The sequence below is a fragment of the Anabrus simplex genome, chromosome 2 (assembly GCF_040414725.1).
Source record: "Anabrus simplex isolate iqAnaSimp1 chromosome 2, ASM4041472v1, whole genome shotgun sequence".
Lineage (NCBI taxonomy): Eukaryota > Metazoa > Arthropoda > Insecta > Orthoptera > Tettigoniidae > Anabrus > Anabrus simplex.
This window is the reverse complement of record NC_090266.1, coordinates 125,261,276-125,279,244: the sequence shown is the minus strand read 5'-3', so window position 1 is coordinate 125,279,244 and position 17,969 is coordinate 125,261,276. Positions and strand designations below refer to the sequence as shown.

General features: G+C 43.8%; 1 protein-coding gene across 2 annotated transcripts in view; it reads right to left on the bottom strand.

Moving 5' to 3' along the window:
- The window catches only part of pyd (polychaetoid), a 707,172-nt gene that overhangs the window by 221,620 nt on the left and 467,583 nt on the right, over positions 1 to 17,969 (bottom strand). The gene's annotated exons all lie outside the window — the stretch shown is intronic.

Below are 17,969 nucleotides of genomic sequence, written 5' to 3'. Positions count from 1 at the left end.
GCTCGATTCCTGCAGTCGCTTAAGTGCAGCCAGTATCCAGTATTCCGAAGATAGTAGGTTCAAACCCCACTGTCGGCAGCTCTGAAGATAGTTTTCCGTGGTTTCTCATTTTCACTCCAGGCGAACGCTGAGGCTGTACCTTAATTAAGGCTACGGCTGCTTCCTTCACACCCCTAACCCTTTCCTGCCCCATCGTCATAAGACATATCTGTGTCGGTGCGACGTAAAGGAAATTGAAGAAAAATCCTGACGACGTCCCTGATGAAGGAGCGATCACTTAAAGAATTAGGGCAATCGTTAAAGGCTGTGGGAAGGAGGAGGTGGGAGGTAAAAAGCCCTTATTTTACCAATCAGCAAGAAAATAAAATATGATGACCTACAATGTCCTAAGTTCCTACAATTTATCAAAAACTGCATTACATTGGCTGGCTGCTGTTGTTGATAGCTGAGATGTGGTTTGATTCTCCACTGCCACTCACCTCTATTATACTCCGCACGGCTTTACTTCTAAATTGACGTTTCGCAAAACAAGTGGGCGTTGGCTTACCCCTGTTGCCATCGCGTTACTGCCGCGAGAACAGCTGATGCAATACGACCGCGGTAAACGGCCGTCGTAAAATGGCATACCGTACTCAGAAAAGTTAACTAATCGGGATTGAAAATAAATTCACATGAACTACACTTACTAACAACATCCGACACTAAAAAGGGAGTACATTTATTAATAATAAAAGAGAATGAGGAAATAACACATCACTCGCAGCTAATGGCTGGCACAGGGAAGGGGTTATGGCCTACAAAGGAAGTACTCCACTGATCTCAGAGTTACTTTCTTGCCACTTATCTTTCCCGAACTACAATGAGACATGCTAAATACGCACGATGTACACTAACCAAGAGACGGACGTAAAAATACACTGAACTATTAAAGCTGTATTGTACTAACTTATACTATGCTAAACTGTTAACTGCACAATACTGTACTATACTAGAGAGATAAACACTATTATGAAAAACACTAATTACTAGAGAAAAATGCAAAAGATCGCGAACCGTACCGAATACCACACACGCTGAGGGAGATAGGTTAACCACGTGGTAAATGTAAATATTAGAGTTGGCAACAAGGTTTCGAGATCGCACTCTGTATAAGTCGATATGAATGGCAGCTTGGGATTGGTCGGATGTCTATGTTTCAGTGCATAACCACCAGTCCGAGCCACAATCGGCCAAAACGTCAATTTAGAAGTAAAGTATAGTGCGGAGTATAGATGCAGAATTTACAAAATCCTGTCAAAACAGCTAGTTATATAATCATTATTGTAACCATTACTATAAACATCAGCCATTTTCGTACAGACAATGAATGTTATTGCAGAAGTTCTTATTCGTATCTTCGGCATTAATTGGAACAAAGGGATAGCCACCAGGATTCAACCTGGTTTTCATTTTTGGTGTAGAATGAGTGAACCTCTCAAATATGTGCTTCTCCAGAAGAGAAGGTTTCATTTCTAAATTTTCGACTATCTGACGGCGAATTAAGCCTACGTCCTTTCAAGTGAACCGAGTACGCCTTTACCAACTCAGCCAGGCAGCCCCCACAATAAGCTACAGTAAATATTAAAAAACGAACTGCAGCACACGCTACCACATTCATAACTTACAAACATTTATTCCGATATCTTTTTCGGCATATTAGCAAGTTCACAATTAATTCGTAGCTGCACCTATGCAAACCATTTGCATATATTCCAATGATTATTTTGAATGCGATTTGAAAATGTCGGGAAGCCAACTTGTTGGAGGATGTTCTTTAGATTCTATGAAGTGTATTGTACACAGTTTCTAATTTCATTTTCATGTTTTCTTGTGATTTGAGAAGTGGAGAAGTCCACTTGACTGGAGGATTCTTTTTTCACATTCTCGCACTTGGTGCCGAGGTGTTTTATCTTCGATACCTCAAGCTAATGTGCCTTCATGGTCTGCAATTAGATGGATTTGTCTTTGCTCTTCATGAACGAGGAATCTCAAGAAGTTATGAAGAATTTATCCTTTACCTAATCAGTAGGCTACGAAACCTCTCTTCTTTTTTTAGAATTTTTTTTTACTTCTCACCGACACAGAGAGGTCTTATGGCGACGATGAGATATGAAAGGGATAGGAGTGGGAAGGAAGTGGCCGTGGCCTGAATTAATGTACAGCCCCAGCATTTGTCTGGTTTGAAAATGGGAAATCATGGAAAGCCATCTTCATGGCTGCCGACAGTGGTTTCGAACCCACAAACTCCCGGATGCAAGCTCACAGCTGCGCGACCCAAATCGCACGGCCAACTCGCCTAGTGGCTACGAAAACTAAGTTGACATCACTGAATATGGTCTTCTGTGATACCGCATTTTCACGTCACCCAACCAAACCCCATGGCACTACAGCCCTTGAAGGGCCATGGCCTACCAAGCGACCGCTGCTCAGCCCGAAGGCCTGCAGATTACGAGGTGTCGTGGGGTCAGCACGACGAATCCTCTCGGCCGTTATTCTTGGTTTTCTAGACCGGGGCCGCTATCTCACCGTCAGATAGCTCCTCAATTCTAATCACGTAGGCTGAGTGGACCTCGAACCAGCCCTCAGGTCCAGGTAAAAATCCCTGACCTGGCCGAGAATCGAACCCGGGGCCTCCGGGTGAGAGGCAGGCACGCTACCCCTACACCACGGGGCCGGCATCTGACAGATATACCTTAGTTAAAATCACAACTGCTATCTTCCCAGTCCTAACCTTCGCATATCCCAGCGTCACCGAATTTTCATCAGATAACTTATCTACGAAAATTTCAAATGTATTTTCTAATTTCATCTCTCGCTATCCTTTTACATTAACATTCATTCCTGGAGGAAATACTTCTACAGTCCGAGTCGGTATCACTTTACGTTGATACCCAAGGGACTGAAGCTTGCGATTTTAGTTATATTCTAATTGTAGGGTTGCATTCTGTTGCCAACCATACAGGGAAGACATACCGATATAACATCTTGAGATTATATTTTAACTCGTATACTGGCAACATTTTTCGTGAATTATGAGGAGCTGAACTACTGCTCATATTGCCGTATCGTGAAAGTCGCCACCCGTACATTTTTTAATGTAATTTATTGATTAATATTACTTCAGAGCTGTAAAAAAAAGATGACATATCCGTGCGGAGGAGTGGTTACTTTCCGTAACCTCGGCACATGGTAGGGTAGAGTGATTAGCTCTACGCCCGGTCGCCTTTGTCCCCAGGAATTAAATTGGTGCTCATGTTTGGTGCAAGTTGAGTGAACCTCAGGACCGTGAGCAGCTCCGGAGTTTGAAATCCTGTTTCTTAAATGTTTCGACTTCCTAACGGGGAATCGAACCCACGTCCTTCCAGGTGAACCAAGCACGCCTCTACCGCCTCGGCCAGACAGCCCCTTTCAGAGATGTAAGGCTAAGGATAATATCAGGTTATTACAATAGTGGCACAGATGAATAATGCATTTAATAATTGGTTAGTGTAGGATTAGCCAAAATCTTATGTGCAATGTACTCGGGTAGGCCTAAGTGAATTTTCACTATTGCTACGAGCATCGAGATAAAGTTTCTTTTGAATGTTAGGTGGTTTTCATAAGTAACTGCCACTTCCCTTGTGTGGCACTACAACTCTGATTGGGTTGGGCCACTGCTCGGCCCGAAGGCCTGCAGATTACGAGGTGACGCGTGATCAGCGCGACGAACTCTCTCGGCAGGTATTCTTGATTTTTCTAAACCCCGGCCGTTATGTCGCCATCAGATAGCTCCTCAAGTATTCTCACGGCGGCCAAGTAGAAGTCCAGCCAGCTCTCGAACCCGAGGCGTCCGAATACGAGGCACGTTCGCTATCCCTGGAGCACAAGGCCAACTATTTCATAAGCAACTATTCATATTGGCAGCAATGATGGGTTTTATTTAAGTGTAATAATTTGCGATTTGGGGAATTATTCTGTATCATTTCAACTATAGAATAAAGTCCTTTAAGGGAGGAGTAACATACAGACAATTCCCAGTCATTAACTATCCTCAGGACGTGGACACAACTTCATCCGTTGACACGTGTTACAGCTTTCTCTCTCCTCGTTTTGTTATGAATTCACAGAGCAGAACGCCAGTCTACCGCTGCGGTGCAATAAAAACCCTCCTGCGGCCACACGCTCGGTACAGCAGGATGAGGAGCAGAAATTATCTGTCAAGACCAGGAGTGTCATAGCGTTGGGTCAGTGCGGCAACTACCTATGAAGATAGGTTCAACCCTCACAGTCAACCAGCTTTGTAATGGTCTTCCACTTCAACTACAGGCCGAAATATTGATGACATCTGAATTTCTAAGCGACTGCGCTGTAACTGAATTCGATACATTTATGGGAACATTTGAAATTATTTTCTGTATATTTCGTATGAATTACTATGCGACTGTTTCTAATAATCACGTTACACTACACGTAAGTACGAGGGTTTTCCTTGTCATCTTTCATTTCAGCAACACTCTTCCAACATCATTACATTTCATCTCTTCTCCTCCTCCGTTTTTCCCACATCTGTGTGGTCGCGGGTGCGAACTGTATAGCACATGTGGATGTGGCCATGTTTTACAGCCTGATGTCCTTCCTGACGCCAACTTTATATGGAGGGATATAATTACTATTGCGTGTTTCAGTGATGGTTGGTAGTGTAGAGTGTTGTCTGAATATAAAGAGGAAAGCGTTAGGAAAAAACACAAACACCCAGTCCCCGGGCCAGAAGAATTAATCAGGCGCGGTTAAAATCCCCGACCCAGCCGGGAATAGAACCCGGGATCCTCTGAACCGAAGGCCTCAACGCTGACCATTCAACCAGTGAGTCGGACATCGTTTCATTTCATCTGTCAGTCACTAATCACTGCCCCAGAGGAGTGCGACAGGCTTCGGCAGCCGGCACCCTGTATGCTGGAAAAGGATCATATCGGTGGGGACACGATGCCAAAAGTCGTGTTGTTAGTGGTGGTGATGGTCATCATTGTTTTAGCAGGAAGTACTACTCGGCAAACATCCTCTCTTAGTACTAATCAGAATAAAGTTGTCAGCAAAGGAATGAGAAGGACGTGAAAATGAGAGAGCCACTAGGTCTCGCAAAACTAATACCGTCGGGGTCGGAAGAAAACTAGAGTTGGCCAAAGGAGGCCAGACAGAAGCCTAGCAATTGGTTTCTTCAGCCTGTCAACAGTCGTGACCACGCCTCATCAGAAACAAGAACTAATGAAGGATATTCTTAGCAATATGAGGCTCAGCTAGGAGGGGCCCATGCTCCTGGAGGTTACCCCTCATAGTCACACGTTCGGCAGACCGTGAACATGATCTCCCCCCACCTCCCCCACCATAAAGGGGTGCATTCCACTGACTGCTGAAGCTGAGGCTCAGGATAACGGATACCTTTGCCTTCTACTCTTCCGGATGTTTTTACAGCCTTTACTTGGAAATGAAGGAAAGCAAGTTGCAGTTTTACCTGAATATTGATATCGTAATCATAACCACGTGACCTCCAGTTTTACGTGGAATTCAAACTATAGGGACGTGACATTCCATTTCAAAAATCCCACATGTATTGGCTGAGATTCGAACAGCGGCAGTTCTGGTGAGCACTTGGAAATGAGAAACCACGGAAATTTAAAGGGTGGCTGAATCAATGCAAACTTGCATAGCCTATGTACTAATTGTGTGAGGCTGTGACACCTGTACGAATGCGCCGCCTCACTACACTGTCTACCTGCTCATCGCACTGTAGTACCCATTCCGGTTATCCTTTTGAATCCGGCGTCAGTGTATTCGCGCGTATGATTTGTCATTAAAATATCGGTCACGTTTATTAACAGTAAGACAGAGAAAACGCAATAACATGGCTTACACGATCGAGGGATAAATATTAATTTTTTAAAACATTCTCGGATAAAACGAAGTGATGATTTTACGGTTATGAAGATATAAAACACTCTAAAAGAAGACAACAGGGGTCTCCCAGAAAGGAAAGTCTATTTTCGAAAGCTCTATAGCTCCGGAGATCTGCCAATTTTCTCCGAGCCTGGGAAGACGAGAAACAGAGATGGAGACCGTGCAAGGCCGTGGCTGTAAGAAGAGAAAAGCCAAGTCTCTCTTATCATTTCTAAATCATGAAGGAACATCGATCTGTGGAAGCAAGGGAGGGCTTATTGGGAAAGTCTTCGTAAGTAGCGGATCTCTTATTGAAGTGACTACTCCATGTGGCGGGCTCACTAACGAGCATCCTGACAAGGAGCTAAAGGCCTTCACCGTGTACCACGGTAGGAAAATTATAAATAAATATGTCTTCGATATGTCTTGTATTTCAAGGCTATAAAATTATGCACAGTACCTACAACACTAGTGGTCTGTGAGCAAAAACAGAATATTTATTTATTTTCTCTGGTTTACAACAGGGTGAAATCACATAAATGTCAGTAAACCTACACTAATTATTTTTAAGATCATATTAATTTAATTATAATCTAACCTAAAACTATTGCTTTCTTTCTTTCTTTCTTTCTTTCTTTCTTTCTTTCTTTCTTTCTTTCTTTCTTTCTTTCCTTGTTACTTAATCCGTTTACCTTCCAGGGTTGGTTTTTCCCTCGGACTCAGCGAGGTATCCCACCTCTACCGCCGCAAGGGCAGTGTCCTGGAGCGTGAGACTTTCAGTCGGGGGAACAACTAGGAAAGAGGACCAGGACCTCACCCGGGCTGCCTCACCTGCTATGCTGAACAGGGGCTTGTGGGGGGATTGGAAGATCGGTAGACAAGGGAGAGGGAAAGTAGCGGCCGTGGCCTTAAGTTAGGTACCATCCCGGCATTTCCTGAAGGAGAAGTGGGAAACCAAGAAAAACCACTTCGAGGATGGCTGAGCTGGAAATCGAACCCACCTCTACTCAGTTAACCTCCCGAAGCTGACTGGACCCCGTTCCAGCCCTCTTACCACTTTCCAAATTGCGTGTCAGAGCCAGGAATCGAACCCGGGCCTCCTGGGGTGGCAGCTAATCACACTTACCACTACACCACAGAGACGGCTGTAATTTTAGTTATTATGTAATTGATATGTAATTAACAGTGATGAGCCATTACATTATTACCACCCCGACCTGGGAGCATTAATTGGGCGATCTCTCAGTGTATGATAGAGGTCAAATTGTGATGTTACAGCGACGTGGTACCAGCATATCTGAAACTGCAAGATTTGTTGACTGTTCTCTTACCGCCGTTGTAAGCATGGATCGAAAAGTGGTCCAATGATTGGCAAACAACGACACGTCATCCAGCCATGTGTCGACATCGGATCATTGATTCCAAAGGCCAGCAGAGGCTGTGGTTCATTGTTCAGAATAACCGCAGGGCCACAGTTCTAGAAATCGCCCAATGGTACAACAGTGGTGTCTAGGGCAATTTTCAAAGTACTCGGTTCAGTGAATACTGCTGCGAATTGAATTGCGGAGTCGAAGGAGTCGAACACCCAGTCGCACCTCAATGACGACAGCAGCGAATGAGGAGGGCACAAAATCATCGACACTGGACTGTGGATGATTTGAAAAAGATTGCCTGGTCCGATGAATCCAGATTCCTGGTTCATCAAAACGATGACCGAGCGTGTATACGCCAATTACCGTCAGAGGTTATGGGACTTGGATGCAATGTTGGACGGAGACAGATCGGTGGAGGAAGTGTGATGGTCTCGGATATGTTTTCACGGGACACACTGAAGAACATTACTCCGGTACACCAACAGTCAACAGTGTCTTACAACGTTTGAAACATATTGACTGGACCACAAAGACCAATAAGTACATTCTTGATATTCTTCAATTATTGAGAAACGCAGAACTCCGAGGAATAACAGTTCACTTTCTATGGATCAAGTGACAAGCGGGAATTGAGCACAATGTAACTGTAGACCTTCTCGCCAAGCCAAGTATGTCTGAAGCTCACTTTCGAGCAATCCCACTTCCTTAAACAGACTTTTCCCCCATTAACCGTATGAAATCTCAAAGAAAATGTTCATCGGAATGGGCTACAAAGGATCTGTACAATGATCGATATTATGGTGTACTTCAAGCTAATATTCCCAAGAATCCATGGTTCGACAGCATCAAACTCAGCAAACGTCACATTACGTCATTAATACGTATGAGACTCGGACATGGATGTTATGCCAAACATCTCTACCGTATTAAAGTATTAGGACTCCCCCCCCCCCCCGTGTGTCAAGATTTAAACCGTGTTGTATTTGTTTGTACAAAGTATAGTGCAGCACGATTAGTAACGATCTCAAAACTAATCAAAAAGTGGAAATGCATTTCCTACAAGCGTGCCAGTTCTACTATCTCCTGTCAACCAGAATGTGCATGTGATATTAGCTGAATTTTTTAAAAATAGTGGCTTAAATATATAACTTGTGTAGTTTTTATTTCACTTCTTTTATTTAATAAAAGAGGTATTGATTTTATGATAGGAAAAAAGTGTAAATCGTGAACTGTGAAAGTCGGAGCATCCAAAGAGTGTTTTTTTGAAAGAGACTGTCTCAGGTGATATTTTCTGTCTTCAATTTCCGTCATTTCTTTCAGGTGTTTGTCATATGTATGTATGTATGTATGTATGTATGTATGCACTGCTGTGTGACTTGTACATTTGTAATCGTTTGCTGGCTGTATAGCTAATGGGACTAAAAGCTAGATCAATTTTTTTAAAAAACAGTCAACAGTGTTCTTTGCTATTGACGGCCACTTTCAGCAGAAAAATACGCCATTACACACTGCCAAGATTGTAAAAGACTGGTTCACGACACATGAAGTGTATATGCTTTGCCGTGCCCCCCAAATAGCCCGGACATGAAAATAATTGAGCATTTCTGGTTTGACTTGCAGAAGCGGGTTCGTGCTACATCACCACCGCCCCGCGGTGTGCACCAACTAGAAAACCAACTATTACGCTTGTAGTATGTGATATGTGATACCCCAGGATACCTTCCACTACCTCACTGTTAAGCGCGCTAAATGTGGTCCCACGCCGTATTAAATGAAAATGAAAACCTACAACCTGTTTTCCAGTCATTGACCGGGTCAGGGATGTAATGAATGAAGCAGATATAGGCTATTAGTACGATGGGGTCGCCACTCCCAAAGTGATTAATTAATGAATGATAGATGCTATGAAATGATAATGGAGAATGTTGCTGGAATGAAAGATGACAGGGAAAACCGGAGTACCCGGAGAAAAACCTGCCCCGCCTCCGCTTTGTCCAGCACAAATCTCACATGGAGTGACCGGGATTTGAACCACGGTATCTAGTGGTTAGAGGCTGACGCACTGCCGTCTGAGCCACGGAGGCTCTACCGCAGGGCCTCTCAAACGCCCAAAATCTCACGCGTGCAGATAGAGGCGCAAGAGCTCCGTGCACTGTGCATCGCTGCCGCTCGGCATGGCTCGGATCAACGCTTCGTCTCTGGGCTACTCGGCTAAGCTCGGCTCAACTCGCCTATACTCGGCTCAAGTCAGCCCGGATTTGGAGCGCTACGGCGCAAGTGGGGCAGAGGGAGACAGGCGGAGCGAGCGAGACAGGCGTGAGGAAAGAGAGAGTAAGCGCTATTGCTCCAAATCGAGGAGTGGGGGGTCTGCACTCTGGTCAACCAAGCCAAGTCGTCTTTTGCACCGTGCACAGTGCATGCACCCTGAGAGGCCCTGCTCTACCGTATTAAATAGGTGGTCAAAATGTAATCACTTATCGGTGTATGATTTCATTTTACATTTCATTTCGTTGTAAGCAGACACTGCCACCGTGTCCGGCTCCATGGCTAAATGCTTAACGTGCTGGCCTTTGCTCACAGGGGTCCCGAGTTCGATTCGCGGTAGGGTAGGGAATTTTAACCATAATTGGTTAATTTCGCTGGCACGGGGGCTGGGTGTATGTGTCGTCTTCATCATAATTTCATCCTCATCACGACGCGCAGATCGCCTTCGGCGTCAAATCAAAATACATGCATCTGGCGAGCCAAACTTGTCCTCGGACACTCCCGGCACATAAAGCTATACGCCATTTCATTTCATACTGCCACCGTATATATCCCAACTGTGATGTATTAAATAATAATAATAATAATACTGAACGAGTTGGCCACGCGGTTATCGTCGAACAGCTGTGAGCTTGCATTCGGGAGATAGCGGGTTCGAACCCTTCTGTCGGCACTCCTGAAGATGTTCTCCGTAGTTTCCCATTTTCACACCAGGCACATGCTGGGGCTGTTCATTACTTAAGACCACGGCCGCCTTCTTCCCACTCCCAGTCCTTTTCCATATCGTAGTCGCCATAAGACCTATCTGTGTCGGTGCAACGTAAAGCAAAACTGTAAATAATAATAATAATAATAATAATAATAATAATAATAATAATAATAATAATAATAATAATAATAATAATAATAATAATAATAATAATAATAATAATAATAATATCCTACTCTATAAAATACATGTCGCTTCCTGTCCTGCGATGGGCCGACTTCCCAGCGATTTAACTTTGCATACATATTCCCTCTACATTGTAGTTTAGTTCGGAAAGTTTGACAGAAATTCTTTCTTTCTTTCTTTCTTAATCTGTTTACCCTCCAGGGTTGGTTTTTCCCTTGGACTCAACGAGGGATTCCATCTCTACCGCCTCAAGCGCAGTGTCCTGGAGCGTGAGACATTGGGTCGGGAGATAGAACTGGGGAGGAGGACCAATACCTCCCCAAGGCGGCCTCACCTGCTATGCTGAAGAGGGGCCTTGTGGGGGGATGGGAAGATTGGAAGGGATAAACAAGGAAGAGGGAAGGGAGCGGCCGTGGTCCTAAGTTAGGTACCATCCCGGCATTTAACTGGAGGAGAAATGGGAAAAAACGGGAAACCACTTCGAGGATATCTGAGGTGGGAATCAAACCCCCCTATACACAGTTGACCTCCCGAGGCTGAGTGGACCCCGATCCACCCCACGTAATACTTTTCAAATTTCGTGGCAGAGCCGGCAATCGAACCCGGTCCTTCGGGGGTGGCAGCTAATCACACTAACCACTACACCACAGAGGCGGACCAGAAATTATTTAAGTATAAAAAAGGTCCGCATATATCATTGTCTCTCATTTCCCGCTCGCTGTCTCGCATACACGTAAGCGCATTGCCTTGCTCTTTTACCTATTTCCTGCAACTAGAGGTGCCTGGCCGAGGCGGTAAAGGCATGCTCGGTTCATCCGGCAGGACGCGAGTTCGATTCCCCGCCAGAAAGTCGAAAAATTTAAGAAAGGAGATTTCCACTTCCGGAGGTGCACATGGCCCTGAGGTTCGCCAGCCTACACCAAAAATGAGTACCAGGTTAATACTTAGGGGCAAAGGCGGCCGGGCGTAGAGCTGACCATTCTATCCCGACAAATGTCGAGGTTACGACCCTCGCAAGGCCCCTTCATGACCTGTACGGAGATGACTTTGCTTTTTTTTTTTTTTTTTTTTTTTTTCCCGGCTTGATATCAGGCGGCCCTGGCTCTAGGTGAAGTAACAGTACTCATTCTCCTTGCCTCATGCACGTTGATTGAGTTCGAGGAAGTAATTCCGTATTCTTTGCAATTCTGGTTATAATATACTGTAGGATAACACAATTAACTGACGGTTGGCGCTTTTGGATATTCATCCTCGCAGCTATATTCCTTTGAAGGTGATAGTGTTACTTAAAGTTGAGTTATTCTTATCCTTTATCGTTCTGATCGCATGCTCACTTTGTAGTATTAATTCCCTTAGCTAAATTCTATTTACGATGATAATGTTACCTAAAATTTACACTGTGTGGTATTCATTATTTTAGCCACATTCCCTTGAAGAGGTATAACGGCATTTATTCTGAAAGCACTTCCTCTTGTCGTAGACAGGAGTGCAGACAATAATAATAATAATAATAATAATAATAATAACAATAATAATAATAATAATAATAAATTTTTGTTCCTGAGGCTTAGTATAACTAGACCTATAGCTCAGAGAATCTACTTTTTCACTGGCTGTGAACAAGCCACAGCCTGCTTCCAGTTTAAACCGGGTCACGGCTGGAATCTAGAGCCGAGGATAGGAAATGTGCCGGCTGCCGAAGCCTGTCGCACGCCTCTGTGGCAATGATTAATCACTGACAGATTAAATTAAATGTCGTATGGCTTTTAGTGCCGGGATATCCCAGGACGGGTTCGGCTCGCCAAGGTGAAGGTCTTTCTATTTGACTCCCGTAGGCGACCTGCGCGTCGTGATGTGGAGGAAATGATGATGAAGACAACACATACACCCAGCCCCCGTGGCGAGGGAATTGACCAATTAAGGTTAAAATTCCCGACCCGACCGGAAATCGAACCCGGGACCCTCTGAACCAAAGGCCAGTACGCTGACCGTTCAGCCAACGAGTCGGACACAAATTAAATGAAATGATATCGGACAGTGTTGCTGGAATGAACGATGACACTCCGAAAAGCGTCAAAGTAAAAGCAATAACATTATTAAAAAGATGACAGGGAAAACCGGAGTACCCGGAGAAAAACCTGTCCCGCCTCCACTTTTCCAGTACAAATCTAACATGGAGTGACCCGGAAGTGAATCACGGAACATAGCGGTGAGAGGTTGGCGAGCTGCCGCCTGAGCCAAGGAGGCTTTTTCTCTGACTGGCCGTATGAATTTAAATTTCTTGGAGGTTGATTCGCTAACAGCAATTACGCATCCAGACGTATATAATCACCATGTAACAAAAACAAATGTGCGTGCCTCTAGAGGGCACTTATTTGACAAGAGAGGTGCCTTGAGTTCTGGAGGTTTCCCTAGAATCATGTAACCTTCAGTGGTGCTTCTTGAGTATCTAAGTAGCCTTTCGGCCGACCATTAAGCAAAGAAGACAGTAATACGAGGAAGTTCTGATGCAGCTGCTGTAAATGTTGATGCTCACACTGTAGCGATAGCTGTTCGGCAGAGAGAGGAGTGATAAACGATAAAACAAAGGATATCTGTCAAGATTTAATATTTCTTGTTTATCAACATTGTGTCAGTCTCAACTTTGGAATGGATGTGCTATGATATTCACAACCCAAGAGTCCGATACGTTTGATCACAAGAACACCTCAAATCCCACCGGCAAACAAGGCTCTAGATTCTACGAGATACACGTACAACACGTCATATTAAAATGCCACACAGAACAGTTCGGAAAAAGAACAGGCATGCTGAACGTAGTGGTTATTCGATAACAGATACAAGTGTCAAACAGAAGTCTACAGAGAAATTTGTGTCTTTCCAATAAAACAAACACACACATAGAATATATGAAACGGAAGAGAAGTCACAAAACTTCAACCACTTACCAGGTATCGACATTTTTTAACTACAAGGTGTTTACGTAAAGAGCATATGTTTCATATTTAGCGAATACGGAAGTTTATCACGGATACCTTTCAACAGATGATAATAATAATAATAATAATAATAATAATAATAATAATAATAATAATAATAATAATAATAATAATAATAATTTTGTGTGGCTATTTCTAGCCGGGTGCAGCCCTTGTAAGGCAGACCCTCCGATGAGGGTGGGCGGCATCTGCCATGTATAAATAACTGCGTGTTATTGTGGTGGAGGATCGTGTTATGTGTGGTGTGTGAGTTGCAGGGATGTTGGGGACAGCACAAACACCCAGCCCCCGGGTCATTGGAATTAACCAATGAAGGTTAAAATCCCCGGCCCGGCCAGGAATCGAACCCGGGACCCTCTGAACCAAAGGCCAGTACGCTGACCATTCAGCCAACGAGTCGGACAACAGCTAATTATTAGTAGCACATATACACTAACCTGTGAGACTTTCGGTCGAGAGGGGCCTGATTGCAATTCCCTACCCGGTCGGGGATTGTAGCCGCGTAAGCTTCACCTCTCTAGCCTGCAGTTACCGTGTACGTGTTCGTCATAATACGGTATATACGAAGGGATAACACATAGGGTTAGCGCCAGGAAGGGCAACTGGGTGTAAAACTGAGCCAGGTCCACATGCTCGATATCCATCGCCCCTGCGACCCCACAAGTCTGTGGGAAGAAGCGGCGGGAAAAGAAAGAGCATTGTTTTGGTTAGAATGCGCAAGTTTCTTGTCAACTGAACAATAATATGAACGATAAGTTAAACATGTGATCTGAAATGAAGACATCATTAAACATAGAATTACATGTTTCGTCCGATCAAGCAGACATCATCGGATTGCTCAAAATTTATTACAAATAAAAATCCCAGCCCATGCAGTGAGGATTGCATCCCTGCCTCTTACCCGGAGGCTCCAGGGCCGATTACCAAGCAGTTTAGCGATATCAATTCCGGACCGAGAGGTGGAACGGCATTCATTCAGCCTTGTGAGACCAACCGAGGAGCTGTGCGATGCGAGGGGCAGCAGATCCGGTCATTCAAGCCAAGCCATCACGCAGACCACATGCCTGTGCAATATCTGCAGCCACATTGGCAAGCCAATAGGTTGCATGTGCCAAGGGATTTTCCACCGGAATACATAATGCAAGTATAAGATTAAAATATGTTTACGAGCGAGCAAGTGGCCGTGCGGTTAGCGTCGCGCAGCTGTGAGCTCGCATTCGGATGGTAGTGAGTTCGAACTCCACTGTCGGCAGCCCTGAAGATGGTTTTCCGTGGTTTCCCACTTTCACACCAGACAAATACTGGAGCTGTACCTTAATTAAGGCCACGGCCGCTTCCTTCCCACTCCTAGCTCCTTCCTATCCATCGTCGCCATAAGACCTATCCGTGTCGGTGTGGCGTAAAGCAAAAGTATACGTACCAGGTGTATGCATAAGTTATTGCCGGTTTTTGAGGTAAAGAAAACACGTAATTTTCAAGGGGAAATTCATTTTTTGTTTATTCAAAATATTGGCCATCGGCATCTACACACTTCGCCCATCTTTCAGGTTAGTTATGAATACCATGCCAGAAAAAATTCTTGTCTTTTGCAGCAAACCATTCGTCGAGCCATTTTTCAACTTCCTCGAAATTGCTGAAGTGCTGCTCTGCGAGCGCTTGCCCCATTGATGGAAAGAGGTGATAGATGGCGCCAGGTCGGGGCAGTACGGTGGGTGCGGAAGGATGTCCCATCCAAGCGATTTCAAGGTGTCTTTCACTGGTTTTGTTGTGTGAGACGGCACATTGCCGACTGACAAAATCACTTTGCCATGTCTCTGGTCCATTCCGGTCGTATTTCGATCAATCCCTGATTCAAATTAATCATTTGCTGGCGAAAGGGTTGTGCATTAACAGTTTCGCCGGGCTTCAAGAGTTCATAATACACAATACCACTCTGGTCCCACCAGACACAAATTACCATGTTTAAATTGTCGAAATCATGTCTCACATGTTCTAATCAATGGAGCGCGTTCACCATATGTTTCTGCCGGCAAACGATGACTTTCCACAGCCTTTTCCTTTCGATTAAATAAAAAAAAAAATCAATGCAAGCCGCCGAGTTGAATCATGGCTGAGAAATAATATAATGGAGGCAGAAATGTTCTCGCGGAACTGGATTGTGTATGGTAGAGGTAGGATAGGAATGGTAAGAGGGGGAGTATTCACACTGGTTAAAAAAATTGTAAGCTACGAAAAAGTTAAAGGTGACAAACATGAAATTGTAGGTGTAAGGCTCATCTCTAAAGATAATAGGTAATTTGATGTCTTTGGAGTGTACAAACCGGGAAAGGGTAGCGCAAATGCTGATTCAGAAACGACATGGAAAGGAATGTGATTGTAGCGGGAGATCTCAATTTACCAAATGCCAATTGGGAAGGTAATGCGAACGACAGGAAGCATGACCAACAAATGGCAAATAAGTTAATATGGGAAGAACAGCTGATTCAGAAAGTGATGGAACCAACTAGAGGGAAGAATATCCTGGATGTGGTGCTGCTAAAACCAGATGAGTTCTATAGAGAAACCGAAGTAATAGATGGTATTAGTGGTCACGAAGCTGTTTTTGTCGTAGTTAAAAACAAATGTGAAAGAAAGGAAGGTATTAAAATTAGGACTATTAGGCAGTACCATATGGCTGACAAAGCATCTATGAGGGAGTTTTTTATAAGTAACTATGATAGGTGGAAAAAGGTAAATAAAAACGTAAACAGACTCTGGGATGGGTTTAAAGCAACTGTTGAGGAATACGACAACAGGTTTGTACCTTTAAAGGTGGTAAAGATGGTAAAGACTAACTTTATTATAACTGAGAAATAAAGACTAATGGCCGTGGAAGTAAGGAGAAACTGAAGGAACTTACTAGGAAATCGAATCTAACAAAGAAGTCAGCTAAGGATAACATGATGGCAAGCATAACTGGCAGTCATACACATTTTAGTGAAAAATGGAAGGGTATGTATAGGTACTTTAAGGCAGAAACAGCTTGCAAGAAGGACATTTCAGGAATCATTAATGACCAAGGGGAGTGTGTATGTGAGGATCTTTCAAAGGCAGAAGTATTCAGTCAGTATGTAAAGATTGTCGGTTACAAGGATAATGTCCAGAAGGAGGTGGTGACAAATGCTAAAGAATTATTAAAATTTACCCACGACAACAATGACATTTACAATAAGATACAGAAGTTGAAAACTAGAAAAGCGGCTGGAATTGATAAGATTTATCGGGATATACTAAAGACAATGGGTTGGGATATAGTACCATATCTGAAGTACTTATTTGATTATTGTTTGGTTGAAGGAGCTATACCAAATGAATGGGAAGTTGCTAGAGTAGCCTCTGTGTATAAAGGAAAGGGTGATAGACATGAAGCTGAAAATTACAGGCCAGTCAGTTTGACATGCATTGCATGTTAGCTTTGGGAATGCATTCTTTCTGATTATATTAGACATGTTTGCAAAATTAGAAAATGGTTCGATAGACGGCAGTTCGTGTTTGGGAAAGGTTATTCCAATGAAGCTCAACAGGTTATATTCCAGCAAGATATAGAAGATATCTTCGATTCAAGAGGTCAAATGCGGTGACATGTCTAAAGCATTTCATAGTTTGGATCATGGGAGATTACTGACAAAATGAGAGCAATTGGACTAGACAAAAGAGGGACTGAATGGGCTGCTATTTTTCCAGATAAGAGATTTTACAAGTTGCTTTACATCGCACCGACACAGATAGGTCTTATGGCGACGATGGGACAGGAAGGGGCTAGGAGTGGAACGGAAGCGGCCGTGGCCATAATTAAGGTACAGCCCCAGCATTTGCCTGGTGTGAAAATGGGAAACCACGGAAAACCATCTTCAGGGCTGCCGACAGTGGGGTTCGAACCCACTATCTCCCGAATACTGGATACTGGCCGCACTTAAGCGACTGCAGCTATCGAGCTCGGTAGGTAGTAGATCTCAGAGAATTAGAGTAGGGGAAGTTTTATCTGACCCTGTAATAATTAAGAGGGGAATTGCCCAAGGCAGTATTATTGGACCTTTATGTTTTCATATATAAATGATATGAGTAAAAATGTGGTGTGATGATGATGGCGATGCTTGTTGTTTAAAGGGGCCTAACATCTAAGGTCATCGGCCCCAGAAGTGGTATCGGAAATAAGGCTTTTTGCGGATGATGTTATTCCGCATACAGTAATGAATAAAAGCTTGTGGGCAATTGCAAAATGACCTCGATATTATCGTGAGATGGACAGCAGGCAATGGTATGATAAACGGGGTTAAAATTCAGGTAAGTGAATTTCACAAATAGGAAAAGTCCTTTCAGGTTTAATTACTGCGTTGATGGGGTGAAAATTCCTCTTGGGGATCACTGTAGGTACCTGGGTGTACATATAAGGAAAGATCTTAATAGGGGTAATGATTGTATATAAAGTGTACAGAGGGTTATAGGTGT